Source organism: Pinus tabuliformis, chromosome 6 (genome assembly GCF_031772625.1).
Source record: "Pinus tabuliformis cultivar Carrire ecotype Pingquan chromosome 6, CPIR1, whole genome shotgun sequence".
Taxonomy (NCBI): domain Eukaryota; kingdom Viridiplantae; phylum Streptophyta; class Pinopsida; order Pinales; family Pinaceae; genus Pinus; species Pinus tabuliformis.
In genome coordinates, this window is record NC_142292.1 from 534,869,123 (window position 1) to 534,883,531 (window position 14,409).

A 14,409-nucleotide genomic window follows, 5' to 3' on the forward strand; every position below is an offset into this window, starting at 1 on the left:
ATGAGTTAAATAATGTTAATGTTTAGTATAATAGTTTTACAAAACAATAAAACATAAAACATAAAACAAACAAAAAATACATTAATAACATGAATTAAATAGTGATAATGATTAGTATAATAGTGTTACAAAATAGTCTTACAATACAGTAAAATGTAAAACAGAAAACAAACAATCAATATATTAATAACATGAATTAAAATTATTAATATAGTAATAACATGAGTTAAATAATTATAATGATTATTATAATATTGTTACAATATAGTGTTACAAAATAGTAAAACATGAAACATAAAACAAATAAACAATATAGTAATAAGATGAATTAAAATTACTAATATAGTAATAACATGAATTAAATAATGATAATGATTAGTATAGTAGTGTTACAAAATAGTGTTGCAAAATAGTAAAACATAAAACATAAAACAAACAAACAGTATGCTAATAACATGAATTAAACAATGATAATGATTAGTATAAGAGTATTACAAAATAGTAAATTATAAAAAGTAAAACAGACGTACGATATAGTAATAACATGAATTAAATAATGATATTGATTAGTATAATAATGTTACGATATAGTAAAATAAAAAACATAAAACAAACAAACAGTATAGTAATAACATGAATTAAAATTCTTAATATAGTAATAACCTCAACTAAAGAATGATAATGTTTAGTATAATAGAGTGAAAAAATAGTATAAAATAAAACATAAAACAAACAAAAAATATAGTAATAAGATGAATTGAATAATGATAATGATTAGTATAATAGTGTTACAAAATAGTAAAAAATAAAACATAAAACAAACAAACAATATACTAATAACATGAATTAAAATTATTAATATAGTAATCACATGAATTAAATAGTTATAATGATTAGTTTAAGAGTGTTACAAAATAGTCTTACAATATAGTAAAACGTAAAACATAAAAATAAAAAACAATATAGTAATAACATGAATTAATTAATGATAATGATTAGTATAATAGTGTTACAAAATAGTGTTACAATATAGTAAAATATAAAACATAAAACATAAAACAAACAAAGAATATAGCAATAACATGAAATAAATAATGATAATGATTAGTATACTAGTGTTACAAAATAGTAAAACATAAAATATAAAACAATCGAACAATATAGTAATAACATGAATTAAATAATTATATTGATTAGTATAATAGTGTTACAAAATAGTGCTACAATATAGTAAAACATAAAACATAAAACAAACAAACAATATAGTAATAACATGAATTAAATAATATAAGATTAGTATAATAGTGTTATAAAATAGTAAAAACTAAAACATAAAACAAACAAACAATATAGTAATAACATGAAATAAATAATTATAATGATTAGTATAATAGTGTTACCAAATAGTGCTACAATATAGTAAAACATAAAACAGAAAATAAATAGACAATATAGTAATAACATGAATTAAAATTATTAATATAGTAATAACATGAATTGAATAATGATAAGATTAGTATAATAGTGTTATAAAATAGTAAAAAATAAAACATAAAACAAACAAACAATATCGTAATAACATGGCTTAAAATTATTAATATATTAATAACATGAATTAAGTAATGTTAATGATTGGTATAAAAGTGTTAAAAAATTGTTTTGCAAAATAGTAAAACATAAAACAAATAAACAATATAGTTCTAACATGAATTAAATAATGATAATGATTAGTATAATAGTGTTACAATATAGTAAAACATAAAGCAAACAAACAATATAGTAATAACATGAATTGAAATTATTGATATAGTAATAAGATGGATTAAATAATATTAATGATTAGTATAATAGTCTTATAAAATAGTGTTACAATATAGTAAAACATAAAACATAAAACAAACAAACAATATAGTAATAACATGAATTGAAATTATTAATATAGTAGTAACATGAATTAAAATTAATAATATAGTAATAAAATGAATTAAATAATCTTAATGACCAGTACAATAGCGTTACAAAATAGTAAAACATTAAACAAATAAACAATATAGTAATAACATGAATTAAAATTATTAATATAATAATAACATGAATTGAATAATGATAATGATTCGTATAATGGTGTTACAAAATAGTAAAACGTAAAAATATAAAACAAACGAACAATATAGTAATAACATGAATTAAATAATGATATTGGTTAGTATAATAGTGTTACAAAATAGTGCTACAATATAGTAAAACGTAAAACATAAAACAAACAAGCAATATAGTAATAGCATGAATTAAATAATTATAATGATTGGTATAATAGTGTTACAATATAGTAAAACATGAAACATAAAACAAACAAACAATATAGTACTAACATGAATTAAATAATGATAATGATTAGTATAATAGTGTTACAAAAAACTGTTACGATATAGTAAAACATAGAACATAAAACAAACAAAAAGTATAGGAATAAAATGAATTAAAATAATTAATATAGTAATAACATGAATTAAATAATGTCAATGATTAGTACAATAGTGTTACAAAATAGTAAAACACAAAACATAAAACGAACAAACAATATAGTAATAACATTAATTAAATAATGATAATGATTAGCATAATAGTGTTACAAAATAGTAAAACATAAAACAAACAAACAATATAGTAATAACATGAACCAAATGATAATAATGATTAGTATAATAGTGTTACAAAATAATAAAACATAAAACAAACAAACAATATAGTGATAACATGAATTAGATAATTATAATGATTAGTATAATTGTGTTAAAAAAATAGTGTTCCAATATAGTAAAATATAAAACATAAAACAAACAAACAATATAGTAATAACATTAATTAGATAATCATAATTATTAGTATAATAGTGTTACAACATGGTGTTAAAAATAGTAAAACTTAAAACAAACAATAATATAGTAATAACATGAATTAAATAATGTTAATGTTTAGTATAATGGTGTTACGAAATAGTCTTACAAAACAGTAAAACATAAAACATGAAACAAACAAAAAAATATAGTAATAACATTAACGAAATAATGATAATGATTAGTATAATATTGTTACAAAATAGTATTAAAATATAGTAAAATGTAAAACATAAAACAAACAAACGAACAATATAGTAATAACATGAATTAAATAATGATCTTGATTAGTATAATAGTGTTACAAAATAGTGTTCCAAAATAGTGAAACATAAAACATAAAACAAACAAACAATATAGTAATAACATGAATTAAATAATATAAGATTAGTATAATAGTGTTACAAAATAGTGTTATAAAATAGTAAAAACTAAAACATAAAACAAACAAACAATATAGTAATAACATGAAATAAATAATTATAATGATTAGTATAATAGTGTTACAAAATAGTGCTACAATATAGTAAAACATAAAACAGAAAACAAATAGACAATATAGTAACAACATGAATTAAAATTATTAATATAGTAATAACATGAATTGAATAATGATAAGATTAGTATAATAGTGTTATAAAATAGTAAAAAATAAAACATAAAACAAATAAACAATATCGTAATAACATGGCTTAAAATTATTAATATATTAATAACATGAATTAAGTAATGTTAATGATTGGTATAAAAGTGTTACAAAATTGTTTTGCAAAATAGTAAAACATAAAACAAATAAACAATATAGTTCTAACATGAATTAAATAATGATAATGATTAGTATAATAGTGTTACAATATAGTAAAACATAAAGCAAACAAACAATATAGTAATAACATGAATTGAAATTATTGATAGAGTAATAAGGTGGATTAAATAATATTAATGATTAGTATAATAGTCTTATAAAATAGTGTTACAATATAGTAAAACATAAAACATAAAACAAACAAACAATATAGTAATAACATGAATTGAAATTATTAATATAGTAGTAACATGAATTAAAATTAATAATATAGTAATAAAATGAATTAAATAATCTTAATGACCATTACAATAGCGTTACAAAATAGTAAAACATTAAAAACATAAACAATATAGTAATAACATGAATTAAAATTATTAATATAATAATAACATGAATTGAATAATGATAATGATTCGTATAATAGTAATAACATGAATTAAATAATGATATTGATTAGTATAATAGTGTTACAAAATAGTGCTACAATATAGTAAAACGTAAAACATAAAACAAACAAGCAATATAGTAATAGCATGAATTAAATAATTATAATGATTGGTATAATAGTGTTACAATATAGTAAAACATGAAACATAAAACAAACAAACAATATAGTACTAACATGAATTAAATAATGATAATGATTAGTATAATAGTGTTACAAAAAACTGTTACGATATAGTAAAACATAGAACATAAAACAAACAAAAAATATAGGAATAAAATGAATTAAAATAATTAATATAGTAATAACATGAATTAAATAATGTCAATGATTAGTACAATAGTGTTACAAAATAGTAAAACACAAAACATAAAACAAACAAACAATATAGTAATAACATTAATTAAATAATGATAATGATTAGCATAATAGTGTTACAAAATAGTAAAACATAAAACAAGCAAACAATATAGTAATAACATGAACCAAATGATAATAATGATTAGCATAATAGTGTTACAAAATAGTAAAACATAAAACAAACAAACAATAGTGTGATAACATGAATTAGATAATTATAATGATTAGTATAATAGTGTTAAAAAAATAGTGTTCCAATATAGTAAAATATAAAACATAAAACAAACAAACAATATAGTAATAACATTAATTAGATAATCATAATTATTAGTATAATAGTGTTACAACATGGTGTTAAAAATAGTAAAACTTAAAACAAACAATAATATAGTAATAACATGAATTAAATAATGTTAATGTTTAGTATAATGGTGTTACGAAATAGTTTTACAAAACAGTAAAACATAAAACATGAAAAAAACAAAAAAATATAGTAATAACATTAACGAAATAATGATAATGATTAGTATAATATTGTTACAAAATAGTCTTAAAATATAGTAAAATGTAAAACATAAAACAAACAAACAATATAGTAATAACACGAATTAAATAATGATAATTATTAGTATAATAGTGTTACAAAATAGTAAAACATAAAATATAAAACAAATGAACAATATAGTAATAACATGAATTAAATAATGATCTTGATTAGTATAATAGTGTTACAAAATAGTGTTCCAAAATAGTGAAACATAAAACATAAAACAAACAAACAATATAGTAATAGCATGAATTTAAATTATTAATATAGTTTTTTTTTTCCCGTAGAAAAAATCATAATTTTATTCATATTGACAAAATTACATTTTGTAGATGCTTGAAGCATATGCAGATGGTTGTTCCTGTGTAATGATAGGCATCAAACAGTAGAATCAACACAAAATAGCGGATGGTTGTTCATGTAATGACAGGAAGTTAACAGAAATAACAGAAAGGTAATGTTGTGCCAGCAGGCCTATGTTTTCCTACCTTTTTTCTTCTCTACTTTGCATCAGACTTCAGCGTTGGGAGTGGGAACAATTATAGCAAGTTGGTTTTCCTCTGTGTACATTGTTTGTTGTTTATCAGATTCCGATCCTTCGGAGCTATATGCTCGTTTGGCGCCGCTTATTTCCAGCGGTGATTCTTGTTGTCGTACCAAGTAATCTGGCTCCAAATTGGGCCCCTCGGTGCTCTCTTCCTTTGTTTTTTCCTATCTCCTACGTGCGTCTGTGGGTTCTGTGTTCAGTGCCTCTTCCTCCAGTGGTTTGGTATGCTGCCAACCTTTGGGTCTTTTCTGTTGTTTCTTGTTCCCTTTTGGCTCCTTACTAGCCTATGGACATGCATATTGAAGGTGCCCTGTTTGCAAGCAGCCGCGGCATCTGAATGCCGTGTTCTCGTAGTCAAGTTGTTGCATCCACAGTGAGTTATTAAAATTCAATGTGATGTGATCTGGGAGTCCTTGACTTAGATCCACTTCAACACATATTCTGGCATATGTGAAAATTCCTTGAATAGCTCTATCTTCATCTATTTTAAGATGTTTTCCTAGGGAGTTCCCAATGGCTGTTAAAGATTTTCGGTGCCAAAAATGTAGTGGGAGGTTATGCAGCCTTACCCAAACTGGCATCATTGAAACTACCATGGTATTGGCATCAAAATCTGGGAACCAGGGGGTGATAAAGAGGCTAGAACTACCCCAAAACCAAGGTCCCTGATTAATGATATTGTCTCGTTCCAGTTCTGTGCTAAATCTGACTATGAAAAAACCTTTAGGGCATAGATATATTTCACATTTAGGTGACCAAGATGTAAAAACCCATTGGTGTAGAGCATCCGCTTTGGGCCAGTAACCATGAAATCTCTATATAATAGCATTGTGGATTAAATATGTGTATAGATCTGTTACCTCCTGCAGCGATACAATAAGCATGGGTGATTCTAGCTTTTGTTCCACTATGTAGGGGCCTGGAAGCTCTGATGTGGGTGCTGGATTGTGTTGTAATGGTTCCTTTCCTTTGACTGCATCTCAGAAGGAACCTGCGGTTTTTGAACTGGTTCCTTTGCACCCGCCTCACAGACTCACCATAGTGCTGAAGTGTGTGCTGGACCTGCATGCAGAGTCCTGAAAATAACAGATTTTGGTATGTCACTGGAGTTCCCAGTTTGATTTGGATCTCCTTTTTTAACTCCAAAACATTCATTCCTTCCCGTATCTACACACAACAATGTCTGCCTTCTATTGATTTGATAAAGATCTGCTTTGGATCTTACGGATCAACCTTATCCAAGTCCCGATTTACTAGATTGATCTCCAGATCTGGCCGATCAATAGTGGATCTAGGTTTTATATGCCTTTCTGCTAAGGCATTCAGAGCAGTTGGGGTTTTCTCAACCCCTTAAACGCCTTCGCTGAAACCAGCGACTGCTCGAGGACGGACATGATCCTGTGATCTCGAGCCATGACAAGGGCGGGGATCACAGAGGTTGCTAGGGCAGAAACCACTGCATGTCTTTTCTGGTGCCATCTTCGCCATATTTTCGTGGGAGCGAGCATCCATCCACCATTGCATATGTTGCGGAAAGCTCCCTGGCTAGCTCTGTGCGTTTCGTCTCTAGCAACACGGGGGATTCGGGAAACCGCTCGTCTCGTTCTCCATAACTCTGCGGAAGTCTGATGACCGGCCCTCATGCTGGCTTCCATCACGTCTGGAAAGAGAATGGCATCGCTGCCCCCTTCTGCACCTTCACTTTCAACATTTAGCACTGATACCTGAGGACGAGCTGCTGCAGTGGCTGCCATTCATCCGCTCCTCCTAAATGAAGCTCCTTGATAAGGTGTGCAAAAGAATTAATGGAACAAAATTATTAATATAGTAATAACATGAATTAACATGAAGTAAAAGTTACAAAACTCTTTTTAGAATGCTATAAAATTCTTAGGGTTTAGGGTTTATAAGACTTTAGTTAATTCTTATAATAAACACTTAAATAAAAGTTAAAAAACACTTTTTAAAATGTTATAAATTGGTTAGGGTTTAGGGTTAAGACTCTAGGGTTTATAAGACTTTAGTAAATCCTCTTAATAAACACTTAATTAAAAGTTAGAAATTTTTTTAAGATGTTATAAAATGCTTAGGGTTCAAGGTTTAGGGTTTATGGTTTTGAGTTTGGTGTTTAGAGTTTAGGGTTTAGGGTTTATAACACTTTAGTAAATGATTTTAATAAACACTTAAATAGAAGTTACAATATGTTTTTTAATATGTTATAAAATTATTACGGTTTAGTGTTTAGGGTTTAGGGTTTAGAGTTTAGAGTTTAGGGTTTCAGGTTTAGAGTTTAGGGTTTAGGGTTCATGGTTTGTGGTTTACAGTTTAGGGTCGAGGGTTTATAACACTTTAGTAAACTCTTTTAATAAACACTTAAATAAAAATTACAAAACGCTTTCTAAAATGTTATAAAATTATTAGGGTTTAGGGTTTAATGTTCACGGTTTGGGGATTTAAGGTTTAGGGTTTATGATTTAGGGTTTAGGGTTTGGGGTTTAGAGGTTAAGTTTTAGGGTTTATAAGACTTTAGTAAATGCTTTTAATAAACACTTAAATAAAAGTTTCAAAATACTTTTTAAAATGTTTTAAAATGATTAGGGTTTAGGGTTTAGAGTTTGGGATTTAGGGTTTAGGGTTTAGGGTTTAAGGTTTGGGGTTTTGGGTTTATGTTTAGGGTTTAGTGTTTAGGGTCTACAACATTTTGGTAAATGCTTTTAATAAACACTTAAATAAAAGTTACAATTTTTTTAAATGTTATAAAATGGTTAGGGTTTATGGTTTACGATTTAAGGTTTAGGGTTTGGGGTTTAGGGTTTAGGGTTTAGGTTTTGGGGTTTAGGGTTTATGTTTTTGTGTTTAGGGTTTAGGGTTTTGTGTTTATGGTTTAGAGTTTGTAACACTTTACTAAATTCTTTTAATAAACACTTAAATAAAAGTTACAAAATTATTCTTAAAATGTTATAAAATTCTTAGGGTTTATGGTTTAGGTTTAGGGCTTGGGGTTTAGGGTTTAGGTTTTAGGGTGTATGGTTTAAGGCTTATAACAATTAGTAAATTCTTTTAATAAACACTTAAATAAAAGTTACAAAATTCTTTTAAAAATGTTATAAAATGCCTACGGTTTAGGGCTTAGTTTATAGGGTTTAGGGTTTAGGGTTTAGCTTTTATAACACCCTAGTAAATTCTTTTAATAAACACTTAAATAAAAGTTACAAAATTATTTTAATAGATCATAAAATGCTTAGGTTTTAGGGTTTAGGGTTTAGTTTTTAGGTTTTAGGGTTTAGGGTTTATAACACTTTACTAAATTATTTTAATAAACACTTCAATAAAGGTTACAAAGCGCTTGTTAAAATGTTATAAAATATAGTAGAAATAAGTTTTATATATTATTGCCTATATGCCTTTCCATTATCCTCTTTATAAACACCATCATGCATGCACATTACCATTTTTTGTAGTGACTAACTCAGAGAAATGGATTCCATGGAATTATTTTCCATTATGATAATGGACCATGAATGGAGAATGATTTTATTTATGATGTATCCGAGATGAATAAGAATTTTACAATTTGTTTCATAGTTCTAGCTACATATATATAGCATGGATCTAGGTTACGCATTTTGGCAAGAGAGGGAGTGTTTAGGTGAAAAAAGAACATGTGATCAAGCAGTTTAATGGCCTGTAAGTGGTCAATCAAGCTTCTTGAGCGCTAAGAAAATAGATTTACTAATACATTTGAATTGAAAATTTATGCCTAGCATTTAAGCTCTCAACGCTGGACGCTCGATTGGGCTTTCGAGGTCTTAAAATACACATTTCTAGTAGCCCTTATGCAAAAAATTTTGCACCAGCTTTCTGTACTGTAGTGAAATTAGGGAAAAATTTGTCCTTAGGTGCTGGATTGGATCATGTTTGATTGACGAAGGAATATTCTATCCAATGGAATTTGAGTTTGAAATTTTCTAATCCATATGATATTTTTCATCTATTTTCTCTTAAACATAATGCTTCATTTTTTTGACAAATTTAAAGAGGCTCGGTGAAAAAACAATAACAAAATATTTTCAAAACAAAAAAAATATAAAAATTACCACTATCTTAGTTTACTATTCAAAAATTCAAAAATTACCACTATCTTAGTGTAGGGTTGAGGGTTTATAACACTTCATTAAATTATTTTAATAAACACTTAAATAAAAATTACAAAATTCTTTTTAAAATGTTATAAAATGCTTAGGGTTTAGGGTTTAATGTTCACAGTTTGGGGTTTAGGGTTTAAGGTTTAGGGTTTAGGGTTTATGATTTAAGGTTTAGGGTTTGGGGTTTAGAGGTTAGGGTTTAGGGTTTATAAGACTTTAGTAAATTATTTTAATAAACACTTAAATAAAAGTTTCAAAATACTTTTCAAAATGTTATAAAATGATTAGGGATTTAGGGTTTAGGGTTTGGGGTTTGGGATTTAGGGTTTAGGGTTTAAGGTTTGGGGTTTTGGGTTTAGGTTTAGGGTTTAGTGTTTAGGGTCTACAACATTTTGGTAAATACTTTTAATAAACACTTAAATAGAAGTTACAAAACAATTTTTAAAATGTTGTACAATGGTTAGGGTTTACAGTTTACGGTTTACGGTTTAGGGTTTGGATTTTGGGGTTTAGGGTTTAGGGTTTAGGTTTTACAACACCTTAGTAAATTCTTTTAATAAACACTTAAATAAAAGTTACAAAATTATTTTTAATAGATCATAAAATGCTTAGGTTTTAGGGTTTAGGGTTTGGGGTTTGGGGTTTAGGGTTTAGTGTTTAGGGTACTTTAGTAAATTATTTTAATAAACACTTAAATAGAATTTACAAATCGCTTGTTAAAATGTTATAAAATGCTTAGAGTTTATGGTTTAGGGTTATAACACTTTATTAAATGCTTTTAATAAACACTTTAAAAAGTTACAAAAATGTATTTTAAAACATTATAAAATTCTTAGTGTTTAGGGATAGGGTTTATGGTTTAGGGTTTGGGATTTATAACACTTTGATAAATTCTTTTAATAAGAACATAAAAATGTTATAAAATGCTTAGTCTTTAGGGTTTAGGATTTAAAATTATATTAAAATGCTCACGGTTTAGGGTTTACAGTTTCTAACACTTTAGTAAATGCTTTTAACAAACACTTAAAAAAAGTAAGAAAGTGCTTGTTAAAATGTTATAAAATACTTAGGGTTTAGAGTTTAGGCTTTAGGGTTTAGGGTTTTGGGTTTAAAATGTTATAAAATGCTTACGTTTAGAATTTAGGGTTTATAAACACTTAAAAAAAGGTTAAAAAATGCTTTTTAAAATGTTATAAAATGATTAGTGTTTAGGGTTTAGGGTTTAGGGTTTAGGTCTTATAAAACTTAAATAAATTATTTTAATAAAAACATAAAAAAAAAGGTTACAAAACACTTTTTAAAATGTCATAAAATGCTCAGGGTTTAGGGTTTAAAATGTTATAAAATTCTTAGGGTTTAGGGTTTAGGGTTTATAAAACTTTAGTAAATACTTTTAATAAACACTTAGAAAAAAGTTACAAAACACTTGCTAAAATGTTATAAAATGCTTAGGGTTTAGGTTTGAGGGACACTTTAGTAAATTCTTTCAACAAACACTTTTTAAAAAGTTACAAAACTCATGTTAAAATTTTATAAAATTCTTAGGGTGTAGGTTTTAGGGTTTAGGGTTTATAACACTTTAGTAAATGCTTTTAATAAACACTGAAAAAGTTACAAAATGCTTATTAAAACGTTATAAAATGTTTATGGTTTAGGGTTTTAAAATGTTACAAAACGCTTGCTAAAATGTAATAAAACACTTAGGGTTTAGGGTTTATAACAATTTAGTAAATTCTTTAAATAAACAATTAAAAAAAAGTTACAAACACTTCTTAAAATGTTATAAAATACTTAGGGTTTAGGGTTTGGGGTTTAAAATGTTATAAAGTGCTTATGATTTAGGGTTTATGGTTTAGGTTGGGGGTGTGGGTATTAGGGTTTAGGGTTTATGGTTTATAATGCTTTAATAAATTCTTTTAATAAACTATAAAAGAGTAAAAAATGGTTTTTAGGATTTAGGATCTTTTGGGGTTTTTAGGGTTTAGGGTTTTTTTAGGGTTTAGGGTCTTTTAGGGTTTAGGGTTTAGGGTTTATGGTTTTGTAGGGTTTAGGGTATTTAGGGTTTAGGGTTTGGGGTTTAAGGTTAAGGGTTTAGGCATTATGGGTTTATGGTTTATAGCACTTTAGTAAATTGTTTTAGTAAACACTTAAATAAAAGTTACAAAACACCTTTTAAAATGTTATAAAATCCTTAGGTTTTAGGGTTTGGGGTTTAGGGCTTAGGGTTTAGGTTTTGGAGTATAGGGTTTAGAGTTTATAAGACCTTAGTAAATGCTTTCAAGCTTTAGGCTTTAGGGTTTAGGATTTATAAGACCTTAGTAAATGATTGTAGGGTTTATCCTTTAGGCTTTAAGCATTAGGATATAGGGTTTGGGGTTTGGGTTTAGGTTTTATAACACTTTAGTAAATTATTTTAATAAACACTTAAATAAAACTTACAGAACGCTTTCTAAAATTTTATAAAATTCTTAGTGTTTAGGGTTTACCATTTGGGGTTTACGGTTTGGGATTTAGGGTTTCGGGTTTAGGGTTTAGGTTTTAGGGTTTATGGTTTAGGGTTTATAACACTAAAGTTACAAAATGATTTTTAAAATATTAAAAAAAATAGTGTTTAGGGTTTAGGGTTTAGTGTTTAGAACACTTTATTAAATTCTTTTAATAGACACTTAAATAAAAGTTTAAAATGCTTTTTAAAATGTTATAAAATGATTAGGGTATAGGGTTTAGGGTTTGGGGTTTACGATTTAGGGCTTAGTTTTTAGGGTTTATAACAATTTAGTAAGTTATTTTAATAAAAAGTTAAATAAAAGTTACAAAACACTCTTCAAAATGTTATAAAATACATGGGGTTTAGGGTTTAGGGTTTTGGATTTAGTTTTTAGGGCTTAGTGTTTAGGGTTTATAACACTTTAGAAAATTCTTTTAATAAACACTTCAATGAAAGTTACAAAACACTTTTTAAAATGTTATAAAATGATTAGTATTTAGGGTTTGGGATTTGGGGTTTAGGTTTAGGGTTTAGGGTCCATGTTTTATGATTTAGGGTTTATAAGGATTTAGTAAATTCTTTTAATAAACACTTAAATAAAAGTTAAAAAACTCTTTTTAAAATGTTATAAAATGCTTAGGGTTTAGGGTTTGGGGTTTAGGATTTAAGGTTTAGAGTTTATAAGGGTTCAGTAAATGATCTTAATAAACACTTAAATAAAAGTTGCAAAACACTTTTTAAAATGTTAGAAAATGCTTAGAGTTTAGGATTTAAGGTTTAGGGTTTAGGGTTTCAGGTTTGGGGTTTAGAGTTTAGGGTTTAGGGTTTATAACGCTTTAGTAAATTAGTTAAATAAAAACTGTAATAAAATTTACAAAATGATTTTTAAAATGATTAGGTTTTAGGGTTTAGCGTTTAGGGTTTATGGTTTATAAGACTTTAGTAAATGGTTTTAATCAAGGATTAAACAAAAGTTACAAAATTCTTTTTAAAATGATATAAAATGCTTAGGGTTTAGTGTTTACGGTTTGGCCTTTGGGATTTATGGTTTAGGGTTTATAAGACCTTAGTAAATGCTTTTAATAAAGACTTAAATAAAAATTCCAAAACACTTTTTAAACTATTATAAAATGCTTAGGGTTTAGGGTTTTGGGTTTTGATTTTGGGTTTTAGGTTTAGGGTTTAGAGTTTAGGTTTTAGGGTTTATAACACTTTAGTAAATTCTTTTAATAAACACTTAAATAAAAGTTACAAAATGGTTTTTAAAATGTTATAAAATGCTTAGGATTTAGGGTTTAGGTTTTCGGGTTACAGGTTTAGAGTTTAGGGTTTAGGGTTTATAACACTTGAGCAAATGATTTTAATAAAGACTTAAATAAAAGTTATGGACTGCTTTTTAAAATGCTATAAAATGCATAGTGTTTATGGTTTAGAGTTAAGGGTTTGATGTTTATTTTTTTGGGGTTTAGGGTTTAGGGTTTAGGGTTTAGGTTTTATAACACTTCCATAAAAGCTTTTAATAAACAGTTAAATAAAATTTACAAAACACTTTTTAAAATGTTATAAAATGCTTAGCATTTACGGTTTAGGGTTTAGTGTTTGGGGTTTAGGGTGTAGGGTTTAGGGTGTGGGGTTTAGTGTTTAGGGTAGAGTGTTTAAGGTTTATAAAATGCTTAGGTTTTAGGGTTTATGGTTTTGTGGTTTAGGGTTTAGGGTTTAAGGTTTATAACACTTTAGTAAATGATTTTAATAAACACTTAAATAAAAGTTACAAAACACTTTTAAAATGTTATAAAATGATAAGGGTATAGGGTTTAGGCTATAGGGTTCAGGGTTCAAGGTTTAGAGTTTAGGGTTTAGGGTTTATGGTTTATAACACTTTAGTAAATTCTTTTAATAAACACTTAAATAAAAGTTACAAAACCGTTTTTAAAATGCTATAAAATGTTGAGGGTTTAGGGTTTGGGTTTTAGGGTTTAGGGTTTAGGGTTTTAAGTCTAGGGTTTAGGGTTTTGAGTTTAGGGTTTATGGATTATAACACTTTAGTAAATGATTTTAATAAACATTTAAATAAAAGTTACAAAACATTTTTTAAAATGTTATAAAATACTTAGGGTTTAGGGTTTACAGTTTAGGGTTAGGGGTTTATGGTTTAGAGTTTAGGGTTTAGGG

At 26.5% G+C, this 14,409-nt stretch overlaps 1 pseudogene; it reads right to left on the minus strand.

The window, feature by feature from the left end:
• Positions 1 to 6,926: 6,926 nt before the first annotated feature.
• Positions 6,927 to 7,358, minus strand: LOC149259637 (large ribosomal subunit protein uL4 pseudogene; annotated as a pseudogene).
• Positions 7,359 to 14,409: the final 7,051 nt, after the last annotated feature.